Genomic DNA, 15,617 nt, shown 5'->3' with positions numbered 1-15,617 from the left:
ATGTGTGTCCATGTGTGCGAGTGTGTGTATGTGTGTTTGTATGCGTGTATGCACGGTTCATGTGCTTGTGTCTGTGTGTTATGTGTGTGTGTGTGTATGCATGAACATACATGTGTGTGCATCGATATACATATAAATCTATTTATATATACATGCTTACATACCTATAGATACACATACATACATAATATATATAAGTGTGTGTGTATGTATATTCTTTCTCTTACACATGCACATAATATATATGTTTGTGTGTGTATGTGCAAGCTTGAGTATGTGTGCAAGTGTGCATATCTCTATATGTTGCATATGTGTCCATGCGTGCGAGTGTGTGTATGTGTGTGTGCACGTATCATGTATGTGTGTGTGTGTGTGTGTGTGTGTGTGTGCGTCGACATACATATAAATCTATTTATATATACATGCTTACATACCTATAGATACACATACATACATAATATATATAAGTGTGTGTATCTATAGGTATGTAAGCATGTATACAACCATTTCATGTGAGATGTGAGATTTCATGGGAAAGATGTGCCTTGTTACATAAAATAACTTTATGCACATTTGCACATATATTAATCATGTGCTCACTTGCACGTTCCATTAAGCTGAATCCTACATAAATTAAATTAAACATATTTTTGTACGATTATTAATTCATCAAAAATATGATAAAATATATACTTGTAACAATATGGCTTGCCCGATATAGTTTTGGATAGGGATAGAAAGTTCAATAGCTTGGGGGAGTCACTCAAAAATATGTAAGCGTAGCACGTGGGTTAAACAGAAGGGATTTTTTAAATCCCCTTTTTACACATTTTTTTACATATAGAAGGGTACCATTTATATAGGGAGTATTTATAGATTGAATAGAAAAAGGGTGTGTTTTATTCATGAAAAAATTACAGATAAGGCATTTTAATTTAGGCCTTGAATGCACGTGATATAGAGAGTTTACATATAGTGAACCCCCCGAGTTTAATAGTAACTTTTGGAGGGAAGCCTTCAAAAAGTTGGGCACTACTTTGAGTATGAGTATGACTGATCATCCACAATCAAATGTGGTCAGACTGAGAGAGTCAACCAAGTGTTAGAGGATATGCTTCAATCATATATCAATAAAAAGCAATCCAATGGAGAGGAGTGCCTATAACATTTGGAGTTTACTTATAATGGCCTGAAACATTCAGCCAACTAGATTTAGCCCATTCATGTCAATGTATGGTCTCTAGCCAAGATCTCCTATGGCCATAGAGCTACAAAAGGAGAAGATTCAATCTATCAAGGATTTCCTTGAAGACATGAAAGATATGCTAAAAACAACAAGATAACATTCATAGTGCACAACGTTGTGCAAAAATGTATGCTGACAAGAGCCATAGAGAAATGACCTTTGAAGAGGACTTTGTTTTCTTGAAAGTCCCTATGCAAAGTTGGAGAGTTTCAAGATAGGAAAGAGCCACAGAGAACCTTTGAAGAGGGTGACTTTGTTTTCTTGAAAGTCCGTGTGCGAAGTCAGAGACTATCAAGACAGGAAAGTGTCAAAAGCCTTCTCCTAGATATTGCGGTCTGTTTAAAATCCTTAAGAAGATTGGTAGCATAGCATACAAACTTGAATTGCTGGAGAGCTCTTGAGTACATCCTGTTTTTCATGTCAGTAGACTCCAAAAAATTATTGAGCATAAGGAAAACATAGTTACTCCTAGCATTTTGGTAAAACTTTTTGAACCAGCGTCTCTTGCACATGAACTCGAGAAGATTCTCAAATTTAGACAATGGAAAACTAGGCATACTATGTAGTAGCGAGAGGAACTTCTTAAGTAAAAGAATAGAGAGGATGAAGCGTCCACATGGGAATTCTTGAGTACACTTACTAAGAACTATCCAAAGTTTGTTTTCATGGATAAAAATTCTTCTTAAGGGGGAGGTAATCTCACGTAGCATGTAGCACATATGTGGGCTCAATCGGACTTCGAGTATACATGCCAAAGAGCGGCCAGTGAGTAAGTTTGAGATTCAAGGGTGAGATGCCCGAGTCAGAGTACTACAGGCATCCAGGCTAGTGTGGGAAAATAGGCCACTACATATAGCTTGGCGAGATGGGGGACTCCTTATTCTTGCTCTATGGATGGGAGTGGATCATAAGCCATTCCTCTCTCACTTCACATAGTCAGAGTATGTTTGTAGGAGTTCGTAGTGACTGGAACATCACAAATTGAAATTAATTATTATTTAAAAAAAAGCAATATCATTACTTAAAAGCTAATTTAAATCTTTATCTTTACTTTATTACAATACACTAGCTCTTTCTCTCCCTCACCAAGAATTAGGTTCCATGTAAGTCACTAAAGCAATCACTCTCTTGTTAACAAAACCTCCCCATTTCAAAACATAAGAAACAACATCTCAACTTACTCATAATTTTTTGTAGAAGAAACTCTCCAATTTCCATGTATTCACCAAAGGGAACAGTGCCAGAATTGTGAATTTTCTACAAATTCCTAAATTATTACTCTTTCTTCCTCTTGATCACTGGTTGTTATTAGGATTGAAGGCTCAGCCTCCTTCTTAACTCTCCCTTCCTTTATGGCCTTGTTTCATCTTCTCTGTCTAGACTTGGGAGTCCTTTCGGTGTTCACTAAAATCATATTATAAGGGTGCTCATGGGCTAGCACTTCAATTATTTTAGGATCTATTTTCATGCATTTAAACTAGGTCTTTTGATTAGATCCTTCTAGCTAGAGAAAAATTCATCCATTGGCTTCAAGGCTTCTACATATTGTAAGTATTACTCTTCCTCCTTTGAGGCTTAACAAATCTCTGGCTTTAATTTTTCAGGTTTCTTAGCTCTTTTGAGTAGAGTTTGTCTTTTTGAGGAATTCTCTAAGAAGGGTATGGTGTTCTAGTGGCGACACTTCTCCTTCTTTTTGTCTCCACTATTAGAGGTGCTACTTGCACTTAAGCCCCTGATTGGTAACATTTTTGGCTCTTTGGAAGACTTTTTCCTTGTTTTTTATTCCTCCTTCCTTTGCAAAATCAATATCTCTATTTTTGGAAGCATTGGATCAGAGTCCTGATTGAATTTATGTTTCTATCATCTTTATCACAAAATTTGCGTTCCCTTGGGGTCACAATCCTAAGTGAAATTATGGCTCTACTATCTTCATCACAAAACTGCATTCCCATGAGTGCAGGCCATACATAGTGGTGCATATATATTAAATTAGAGAAAGTGGTTGTATATTAGACCCCAAGTCATCGATAGGCATTCTAGTGACTTCTTTGTATTTATGGTCTTTCAGGTTCACCTTAATGGTATTTCCCTCTTAAGGAGGTAAATGACATCATAACCCAATCCTAAATCATCGACAATTGATGCATGAATGGTCGTCCCAATATTACAACATAATTGGTGGGACTTCCAAATTTGACAACAATATGTGTATGCTCGTAGGTCATGCCACATGAGGTTACCTCAACAACCTTCAGGATTCCCATAGGGGTTCTTGAATTCCCATCCTACTACCACTAGCTTGAGGACTATTTTGGCCCTTTTAAGGGGCTTGCTTTCCCATGTCGTTTGGTAGTAAATCTCACTCCCACTCCCCTGCACAATTGTAGTTTTGGTCACTCCTCCCAATTTTATTAGAATGGTGGCATTCATATCATTCCCTCATATTCTCAACCGCATTGGCTAGTACATCCTTGAATGTCTGTATGGGTTATCTGTTTCAGCTTGGTTTATCTCCTCAATTCCTCCAATCATTTTGATCTTTTCCTTCATCCACACTGATGGACTTCATCCCAAGCTTCTAGCTTGCATGCCAAGTAATTGGCCATGGTTATAGGTCATTGGGGCTGAGAGGATTTCTCTCAAGGCCCCCATATCTCATTTCATCAATGTGTAGGCCTTAGAGATGGCATGCTAGAAATTATGATCAACTCGGCATCTATACCAATGTAGGATAGGGTGGCCGGCAAGCTAGGCTTTGATTTCCATGGCACCCATGCCCATTTTAAAGGTAGTATCTCAGTGTACCCTCCCATTAAGGATTCTTTGAGGGCATATATCCTCTCTTAGTCAAACCTTTCCTTATGGAGCAAAACCTCATATATTCTTTTTTTATCAAGCTCATGGAGATCTTCCAATGTTGTTGTTACATTTTCATGCTCTTTATGAGGTAGAGGAGTCATTGTAGTAGGTAATCATGGTTCAACCTCCTTTGGTATTTCCTCCTTTGATTCTTTAGACACTTCCCTCATGGGATTCCCCTCTAACATTCTCTAAAAATGGAGTTGTAATGGTGGTTCTTGTGGGAGCAAGGAAATTGGTCTTGCAAGCCCTTCTATCTCAAGCTGGGTCTACTACACCAATTCTTGTGTGTTGTTTAACCTTGAAATTTCCTGTCTCTCAGGTTAGGGTGAGCTTATAACTTCTTGGGAAGGAACTCTTAAAATCCTTTGAATTTGTATTTTCCTTCCATGGCTTTCTTGGCCATTTAAAGAAGCTCATTCTTTCAATCCATATTATGATTGACTTGTTTTTACTTTCCTTGCCTTGTTCCTTATCAAGAGTGATTTGAACTAGTGGTTCTAGGATGATTTCTATTTCTACATAACTTTCATCTTCAATTAATTTTAACCCCTAGATTATTTACTATTCTCCATGGGCTTGTGAAGTTCTTTCCATTTTATCCCAGAGTTTTGGGCTTCTCTCTATCAGCATAGTTCTGTCAAGACTGTTTAACCCCTTCTCTTCATCCAAGGTTATTTATCTTACTAAATTAGGATCATCTTCAATCTTAACATAACCTAGAAGATCCCTGGTTGGTTGGTGACTTTTGTTTGCTGAGGAGGGCAATGTATCTTTTCCCTTTTTCTATGATCCTTGCCTCGTTTCTTATTTTTAAAACTTTTGAAAGTTTTTGGTGCTGATGTCATAGATTAAGGACTAGCTTGATTTTTCTTTTGTTCAACTTTTGCCCTAATCACAATCCTCTGGCACTTCTTATTTTTCCTCTGAAGAAGTTTGACTTATGACACTGACTATCTGAAGGCTTACTACTAGTAGTGGTTGTTTGTGGGTGTGATGCTTGATGGATTTGAAGTTATCGGCTTATAAGGGTGTTATAAAGTCATGGAGTGGCCATCTACATTCCACATGCATAATGCCAAGGACAACGAGATCATACATAAATAATAGAAGACTAGGGACATTATCATCCCTCCTCCACCAATTTTCGTGGCTTGGAAGGGATTATAGTGGTGGAGATTAAGCACGCAGTGGCAAGAACACTACTCGGATGGGTAACCTCTTAGGAAGTGGCCAGGGAAGGCATGTACCTTTCTCTCAAGACGGGGAAGGCATGTACCTTTCTCTCAAGACTGGGCAGGGAAGGCATGTACCTTTCTCTCAAGACTGGGCACTCATGCACTATATGGTGCTTCTATAAATAGCACACCAAGTCATTTCCCATCTTGGAGCTGAAAATGGATGACCTAACTCCCTACTAGGAGAGACTTTCCACACTTCTTTTAGCCATTTGATCACTACCTTAGCAATCTCCTGTCTTCTATTTTCCTAGTGTCTTGACTTTGACATTGGTCTCTATTTTGACCAAATATTCTAGTCTTTTGCTTTTTGTGGAAGAGAAGCCTGTAAAGTTTTCATCAAAATCTATTGCATCTAGGCAACACTAGTGTTCTATGCCTTCTAGAAAAAAATGCATCATGCAATTGTTTGCTCCCTCTAAGAGTAACAAGATCAACTTGGTGTGGCCTGATTTTTCCTCAATGAGACATCTTATATTTAGGTTCTTTTAAGGTTGTTGATAGAGTCTCTTATAGACTCTATCAACAACCTTATTAAGGTTGTTGAACATGAGTCTTATTAAGGTTGTTGAACATGAGTCTCTTATAGACTCATATTCAAGCTGCTAGAATTGATACAATTGTGTAATTGAGCTATGCTTGACACTAGTATTGGTGGGGAGAAGCCTATGGTAAATGCTAGTTCAAGATCCTCCATGGTCCCTTTTTGTAAGTCTTTTAGCATTTGGAACCACAACAATGCATTACCAGTTAATGTAAAGGTATTTATCTTAGTTCTAGGATCGGTTACCCTCTTGACTCTACAGATTTTTCTAGATAGTAAGACGACTATGGGGTTCCCTAGATCCTTCAAACTTGGACACTAGCTTAGATATATGGCTCTAATCCTCGAGGATGGTCATAATTGTATTCATCTCTTATCTCTGTTGGTGGTCTAACCACTATGGGAATATCTCTATCGCTCTCCTTCTTTCATCAAGTATACAAACTCATGTTTCTTTTGTTGGTTCTAGAGACATCAGTGCTTTGAATATTTCTTTGGCTCTAGGAGGGTACTAGTGCATAAGATGGTCCTACATACCCATAGGATGGTATTCTAACCGATGATTTGGGTAAGGGTTCTAGGAGCACATTGGCTGTATATGTCATAAGGTATCCCGTTACTGATATCCCATTAGTTATGGTAGGTTTGTAGCTCTTCATTCATGACTGTGCAGTCTCTTGGGTTCCCAAGCTCTTTGAGCTTGTACACTGGTCTCTAAGGGAGTGGTTATGCTACCTCTCTCCAAATGGTATTGTTTTCCCTTGTATTTGCTTCCTTGATTAGGTCTAATGGGGAAGGAATAATCTAAAAGTTGGCATCCTATCTACAACTATAGAATGAGAATTATAGCTCATCTATTGGATTCCCTCTTCTTGAAGTGATTTCCTCCCGAAAGGTCATCACTTTCATTTCTTTTGCTTTGGTGTAGAGGCTGAGGGTGGTGTAATGCCCTCTTGCCTAGATCTTTTTGTATTTCTTGCATCCTCGGTAAGTCTTAGGGTGTGGATGTTACCTTCTCTATCAACATATATCATCAGATATGTGGGTGCTGGTAACACTTGCTCACTAGGGGTGCATCAGGGAATCAAAAATATCCTTGCAAGTCCCTAGGAGTATCAATGATTGTGTAGAGGTTCTGTGATGCATCCTCATACAATGCTATTTCTTCATGGTCATTGTGGTCAACTCTAAGCCTCCTCAAGAAGAATTTATCTCAATGATATTAGGAAGCTGAGTCCTTCCCAGCTTTGTTTTTGAGCTCTAGTAGTTTCTTGTAATCTCCTCAACCTTTCTATCTCATTTGCCATGGCCAAAGGTCTAACCTTCTTGATGTCCCTTGTTGGGATATACATTGTTCCATTGAAGTCTAGATAGAAATCCTAATTTCCACTAGCTCTATCAACAATACCATTCATGGTTACCAAGAGGTCTAGCTCAATTCCACACACTAATGGGTTACCAAGAGGTCTGGCTCAATTCCACACACTAATGGCAGTGGCCCACCATCTCTCAAAAATAGTATCCCAATCGTGCCAATGAGGATTAGAGCTTGGTTAGTTGTGTGGAAAGTCATAATGTGTGGAAAGCTATAACATTATAAGATGTATGCTTCACTAGTTCTCGTGTTACTGGCTTGGGACCCCTTGACGTGTTTTCTTGTGGTCCTCTCACCCGTGGGTGGGTCTTTTGGCTTGGGGACTTTTGACTTCCTTTGATGAATCTCCTATGAACACTACACAGTCTTGTTTGGCCATATTTGAGTTTGGATGCTGAAATAGGCTAATACTCCACAATCCTAATTTGGATATCCTCCATTGTGAAGGGTTCTTGGTCTACTTCCAAACTCGAATCAAGAGCTACTAGTGTGGTTAAATTGACACTTAGTCGTGTGCCACTTCCTAGCGCTCGTGTGTAAGATACTCGAGGGGTGCACTACTAAGACACCCTATGTATCACTTGTGTTTAAGGGGTATTAAAAAAACCCCTTACCTATGAGTTTTTCATGAATAAAATCAGCCCTTTTTCTTTATGGACTTATAGGTTTTTTTCAAAATCGATTTAAAAAACCCCTTATGTAAATTTATTTCTGTAAATTTAACTTAAAATTTTGAATTAAAAACCCCTTCATTTGAACTCACATGGTATACTTACATATTTTTAGGTGAACCCCCTAGGTAAGATAACATTTTGTGCTCAAATAGTGGGTTCAAGTATAAAGTGGCAATGACTTGGTCCGATGCTAGAATCATGTGTTGAGATTCTTTTTATGAAATTTCCTTGATTTTCTAATGTTTTTGGGTTTTTAGAAATTTTTATGTTTTTAATGGTTTTTCTTCTAGATTTAGAAGGTCTAGGTCTGAGGTGATGGTCCAATTCCCTTGCACTAGCTATTTTTCCAGAGTTTTTATGCTTCTGGAATTTTGTTTTCATTAGGATTGATGATCCTACTTGGGCGATCCTCATTAACATTTCTTCTTAGAAATATTTTAAGCCAGAGATGATTCTACTAGAAGTGATCCTAAACAAAACAATTCTTGATGGAATGATTCAAGGAGTAGGGCGATCCTAGTTTTGGGATCCTAGCAATCAGACCTTGGATGATTCTACTTTGGGATCATCGTGATCCTAGTTGATCCATGATCCGAGCCTTGGATGATCAATGATTACACTTCTGGGATTATCACAATTGGATTATCTCATTCCAATTACTAACTGTCACAGTGTAAGACTATCACGATATGATTGTCTCATTCCAACTGCTAACTGTCACACTATAAGAGGCCGATGGTGCCTCAATTGTGGTGCAATTATTGTGTGCAGTCAAAAAATATCCCCTACAGCTTTGGCACGTACACTGGCATTACCTCCCACGTTCAAGACCATTATGGCCATTTAATTGCTCTCATAAATGCGCCTACTATTGTTAGGTCTCAACAATGATCATGCCAACCTAGTCAAATCAATTTGACACCTGGGGTTGAATTGGACAATTTTACCCAAAACGATGCTACAAGAAGGATCAAAATGATCCAACTCGAAAATGATCCCACTTTACAGCGAGTTCTTTCCTTGCATTTTCTTGCTTTTTTCTTGGTTTTTTCCCTAGTACCTAGCTTATAATGATTCCAAGAGGGTTATTCTTGCTAGAAAATAGATAAGATTGCAATGCTAATGAAGCTAATCACTTAGATTGAGAAGCATAAACAATCCCACAAATAAGCACACACAATGCTAATGAAATAGAGTGACTAGATGCACCAAGCATGTAAGTGATTAGGCAATAGAGTGACTAGATGCACCAAGCATGTAAGTGATTAGGCAATAAACATCATAAATGGAAATGATAAATGATAAATGATAAACACCATGATTACCTTAATTTAATAGAGAGAAGCCTTTTGCCCCCACAAAGGAACCACCAAGTATACTACCAACAAATGGTAAGTAGCACAAAGCTATAACATAGTCTCCTCTCTTGTTTACAATGAGTGTATAGACCACATATATAGATCTCCATAAAGGTAAGTGCTAGGAATGCCTAAGATACGTCCATCTCCCCCCCCCATTGTCTCACATGACTCACCTAAAACCGACTCCACAATCAAGGGTAGTACCTACTATGCCTACTCTTGTTAACCATGGTAATTGGAGAGCTTATAACCTTAGAACCTCTATCCCTAAGGTGCATATAGCACTATCCAACAAAGAATAATAGAAATGGATGCTAGATCACTAAAATCTCAACACCATCTCTTGATCTACATCCATACCATGAAGGGTGTGTAGGTAAGAAAGTTACAAAATGAGTGTCACACAAACTCCTAAAGGCATAATAAGCACAAAGCTTTAAATTTTTTATGAGTGGCCACATTGGCCTCACGATGGCTTCTCCTAGTCTTCTCGCCTTCAGTCTTCTTATTCTTCTCATCCTGCTTCTTCTTGTAAAGAGAACTTGGCTTTATGTCCCTTTTTCTTGCAACAATAGTAGCAAATTTGGAGGAACTTCTTTTTCTTCTTCTCATCCAATGATTGATGAGAGCTAATTCCAATGTAATCTACTCATCCATGATGAGAGTTGACTCCACTATAATTTGCAAAGTAGATTCCTCAAAGGTCTTCTTAGCTTCCATCCTGGTTTCTTCAAGAATCAAAGATGAGGCAGCTAATGAAAGAGTCATGTTGGATTGGTTTGCAAGAGCAGACACAAATTTTTCATAAGCATCAGGCATATAAGAGCAAGCAAAATGAAGACGGCTTCCTCCTATTGACCCCATATCCACTAAGCTAATCACACAGAGTGGTGTCCTTTATAATTGGAGGGATACAATGGAAAATGCCTATCCTTACACAAAGTGATGGAAACCCAAGTCAAAATTTGCCTTCAACAAAGAGATGCATGTGAGTGCACATAAACTCTGAGAAATCAAGTGATTGTGCTAGGCGGTAGTAGTGGGACTGTGACTCCATGCATAGTTGCAGACTATCAAGACGTAAGGAAGATGCAGTACTTCCTCCTCAAACCTGCTCGAACAATAATTGTCCTCATGGCCAACTTGTTTGCACTCTCGGCGGCAAAAGGCAAACGGACGCTGTGCCTTGCAGTGTTCTTGTTGCTGACATCTTGAGCAGGGCAGATTTGGACAATGCTTGGATTTGTGTCCGAGTCTGTCACATTTCATGCATTCGGGATAGTCACGGGAGCGATGCTTCGGACTCCGCAATGGCGGCAATTCCGCATTAGCTAGTGCCAAAAGATAACATTCAGCTTTTGTGGTATTTTTATTTTTATTTTCATTTTAATTATTTTCCTGCTGCCTATGATTATTTTTGCTTTTACAAGGGATGCACCACGGCTAAATTTGTTTGACAAGTACAATCGGCCACTAGTGCCCAAGAGGAAAAGAAATGGACGGTGTCCCTAATGTTAAAAAAAAAAACCAAAAGAAATTTGAGTTGTGAAGGTCGAAGTCTATGATCGGATCTCGCAGAGGACTCGGAAGCAAAGGCAGAAGCAGAGGGCAGGAAGTGCGCCTCGGAGGAGGCGGGCAGGTTCTTGATATTCTCCAGCACGCTGCTCACGATGGCCGCCTCAGAAGAAGAAGGAGAGGACCCTTCAATCGAGCCCGCCATGACCGAGATAGGGGGCCGATCTGCTGAGAAAGAAGCACCCTCTGCAGGGTTTTTGGTTGGGTCAACAGCAATTTGGGTTCTGTTTTTGTGGATCGGTTACCATTTCATCTCCGTGATCATCTTTTAGCTCAGCGCAGGGACCTCACCGCTGCTGCTGCTGATTCTGCCCAGTACTAACTGGCTCGACAGTTCTCTACGGATGGCGCTGCACGACCCCCAGACTTTGGTTCTCGCTTGCCTACTGAACGCTCTCTTGCATTTGGCTTCTTTCTTTCGTTGGAAAGAGGAGGATCGGGCCTGGAAGCCAGCGAGGGTTTCTGAGCTTCTGCAGGCCAGGCCTCAGTTCGAAATGGAGACCTTCCTCGTTACATCCGAGTCTGTGAATGAAGGACACGCAGACAAGCTTTTTGTGACCAGGTCTCTGATGCAGTTCTTGATGCTTGCTTGGAACAAGATCCTGAGAGCAAGTTGGCATGTGAAACTTGCAAGAAGACGAACATGGTCATGATCTTTGGGGAGATCGCCACGAAAGCCAAGGTGGATTATGAGAAGATTGTGCGAGACACCTGTAAGGAGATTGGGTTTGTTTCTGATGATGTGGGTTTGGATGCTGACAATTGCAAGGTGCTGGTGAACATTGATGGGTAAGAGAGTCGAGGACTCTACACCGGGCGTACCAAAAAGTGTTTGGGGTTGGCGTCCCAAACATGGTGAACACCTAAGCAAACACACTAATCCACACTAAACATGAGCAAGATGATGATTAAAAGCATACTTAATAACATAATTAAGGCATAATGATACTCAAAACACAAGAAATAGGGCAAAAGCTTCATGATTGTCTCATACCATGTCATCTCATGAACTCTCATGAACCCAACTCAAGATACAATGGGTCATCGTGTATATATAGTGCTGAATGGGTGACTCTTGGGCTACCCCACTAGCCCACTTCATGTGTAACTCCTCAAGCATGTGAGTGTCCCCCACTCTCATGTGTAACTCCCCACCACTCCTCAAGCTTGTAACCCCTTTTCTTGAATGGTAATCCCCCCTAACGATGGAATCCCACTCTATCTTAGTGCTAACCTATGTAGAAGCTATCCTTCTATCAAGAGTGTGTGCACGCGCTTGCCGTCAATAGTCTGTTTGTTTTTGTTGAAGCTTGCAGGCTAGAGTCCTTAATGAATTTCAAGTTTGCAGAGAAGAGGGATAGCGCAATGTTAGAAGATTGGCTTGTGTTAGAGCGGAGGAAGAGCTGAAAACCATAGGATTGGCTAGAAGGTGTGTCCCCTAGGTTCTCTATGCAACGCCTCTGTTAGAGACTTGATTCAGTTCAATTCTTCCCCAACTATTGCTACTGATTGTTGTCAGCTACATGTTGATTTATATGTAGATGTGAAGATAGTTCAGAGAAGTGTTGTCGCCAGGGTCTACCTGTGGAGACCTTTGAGTGCTGATTTATATGTGGATGTGAAGACAGTTCAAAGAAGTGTTGTCACAAGGGTCTACCTGTGGAGACCTTTGAGTTTTTTTTAGTGTTTTCTTCTCATGTTTGTGCCCATGTCTCAGGGCTATTGAGACAATAAAGTGTTTTGTCTATCTAATGAAGTCAAAGCGTTTAGTTTGTGTCAACTGTGAGTGGATACAAAGTCTTTTGTTTTGGTGTTTTAGTTGTGATGATGTGTTGTTTTGATAGAGTTCTTGGAGATGAAGCTCCTAAGTGTGTAAGTCTAAAGTCTAAAGAGTTTCTGCTGAGTCAGTTAGAGTCAGTTGAGAAGTTACAACTTTGAGGAGCAACAAAGATGATGATGCTTTCAAGTTGAAGATGGCTAGTTTGTTATTAGAGAATGCAACCCTGAAGTGGTTTGAGTATGAGGCCACAGTTGGTGAAAAAGGAAGCTAGGATGGGTTGAGAGAAGCCCTGAAGAGGAAGTATGGGAAAGTTAAAACTCCAGAGGTCTTGTGGAGAGAGCTGACCAAGTTGAACAAAGGAGAGGATGAGGAAGTGACAGATTTTGTGGACAGGTTTAAAGCTACATGGAGGAGAGGATGAGGAAGTGACAAATTTTGTGGACAGGTTTAAAGCTGCATGGAGGAGGATGCTAAAGACTTTGGGAGAAAATCAGGTTCCTCTTGACTTTCTAAAGAAGGACAGGTTTGTTGGAGGGCTAAATGGAAGGATCAAGGAGAAGGTGGAACTGAAGGATCCACTCACTTTTGCTGAACCTATGAAAGGCTGTTTTGATTGTGCCATCCCCACTAGGCTAGGTAGAGTCACTGTGTTTTATTTGCTGGATGTATGTCATGCTCGAAGCAGTATGTGTGTTACGGATCACTGTGTGAGTGCTGTGTCATAGGATGCAAAGGCAATGGTTTAGAATGTTTGTGAAGTTGAAGAGAACGCAATTTGTATGGTTGTAGACCCAGACGTTGAGGTAATAGAAGCTGACAAAGTGATGGTGGATTGCCCAGAGAGGCTGATGAGTCTATCATGGAGGGGAAGGTGGTCCTTAGTGAGCTAGAGTTATCATAGGTACCTGCGTTGAGGACTACTTCATCAAAGAAAGCTGGTGTAGATTCTGCAGGTTTGTTTTGTGATGTAGTAGAGTGTGAAGTAGCGGGTCTATCAGAGTTGCCTTTTTTTAATGACACAGATGTTGAGGATGTTATTATGGTTGGGCATGAAAGTATGGGTAATGTTGCAGATGCTTTGTTGGATGACACCTTGGAGGGTGTCTTTGTCTTGTTTTAGGAATCTGTGGATCAAGGAGATGATAGTTGGTAGGATGCCTATGTCAGGATCCTAAAGGGGATGTCAGTGATGGTGAGCTTTTGGATGCTATAAGAAAATTGTGGGATGAAGAAGTTGAGGATGCCAACTAGGAGCTGCAGCAGCTTGCTGATTTGGGGTCTTTGCAAGACAGTTTTGAGGAAGGTCTCACTAGGACGTTTTTCTATGATGGTGAGGATGCATTGGGGGAATGGAATGAAATCTTGATAAGATTGCATACAATTGAGAAGAGTTCTGAGTTGGATGAAGAACTCAGGAGCTGACAAGGATGCAAGGATTGAAAGGAGGCTGGACAGAAAGAATGCTTGGACTGAGCAGCCATTTGATAGGAGCAAAACTCAAGTGAGGTTAATCTTAAGCCCCATCCAAAAATAATGTGTAGATAGGTGAAGTGGGTATAGCATGGTGTGAAATGGATCCAAGGTGGCAAAAAATAGTGTGGCAATTGAATGGATAAGTGCAGGTACACAAATGAAAATAGAAACAGCATGGGCGATCCAAGGAAGCGAGTGACACAAGTTCTAGATGAAGTCATGGCGGCAACGAGCTTGAAGAAGAAAAATTGGGGACATTTTGTGAGTATGGTTCGTCAAGGCAGTGGCTAGAGAGACCACTGAGAGTGACTGTAGTGGAGTGTGTTTCCTGCAGGTATGTTTGTTTTTGCCGAAGCTTGCAGGCTAGAGTTCCTATTAATTTTCCAATTTGCAAAGAAGAGGGACGACATAGTGTGATAAGATTAGCTTATGTCAGAGTAGAGGAAGAGTTGAAGACCAGAGGATTGGCTAGGAGGTGTGTCCCCCCTTAGGTTCTCTGTGCAGCGCCTCTGTTAGAGACTTGATTTAGTTCAATTCTTCCCCAACTATTATTAGTGGTGGCTGATTGTTAGCTGAGTACTCATTCATATTTGGATGTGAAGACAGTTCAAAGAAGTGTTGTCACTGGGGTCTACCTGTGGAGACCTTTGAGTTTTTTTAAGTGTTTCCTTCTCATATTCATGCCCATGTCTCAGGGCTGTTGAGATAGTGAAGTGTTTTGTCTATCTGATGAAGTCAAAGGGTTTGTTTTGTGTTAGCTATGTGTCACCTCTGTGAGTGGATACAAAGTCTTTTATTTTGGTGTTTTAGTTGAGATGATGTGCTGTTTTGATAGAGTTATTGGAGATGAAGCTCCTGAGTGTGTGAGTCTGAAGTCTGAAGGGTTTGTGCTAAGTCAGTCAGTTAGTTGAGAAGTTACAGAGTTAGATCTAGTTAGCTGAGGATCAGAATGCATCAGCTAATGGTCTAAAGGATTGGCTTGTCTAGATTTGAGGGAAGTTTTTGTGAGTCTGCTCTGACAGTCAGAGCACTATCAGTCGGGTCTGACTATCAAAAGCAGCAGTCAGCAGCAGTCAGATGGGCTAGTGAACTGAAAGGGAATCTAGAGTTAGCTGAGTGTCAGTTATAATCCGCGGAGTGCTCATAGTGATGAATCCTGGTTTGGTTTAAGTGTTTTGATGGTCTTAAAGTGTCAGCGGGACATAGAGAAGAGGAAGTCTGACTGTCAGCTATCAAGAGTAAGCTTAATCAGCTGAATCAGTTTGGTCAATACAATCAATTTGGAGTCAGCTACTGCTGCTGGGAGTTATCTACTTGCTATTAGCAAAGAGTCTTTAAGGTGATATCTTGGTTAGTTTAGAGAGTCTTTATCAGCAGAGAGTCTTTAAGGTGATATCTTGGTTAGTTTAGAGCAGCCTGAGTGTTGGAGAGTGTCAGAGGACACATGGGAGATCAACCAGGTCTGTATCAGACTGCTGAGTCAGTTTTCTTC

This window comes from Cibotium barometz, chromosome 60 (assembly GCF_041138505.1).
Source record: "Cibotium barometz isolate CiBa-2024 chromosome 60, ASM4113850v1, whole genome shotgun sequence".
Lineage (NCBI taxonomy): Eukaryota > Viridiplantae > Streptophyta > Polypodiopsida > Cyatheales > Cibotiaceae > Cibotium > Cibotium barometz.
Note: the sequence above shows the minus strand (reverse complement) of the source record.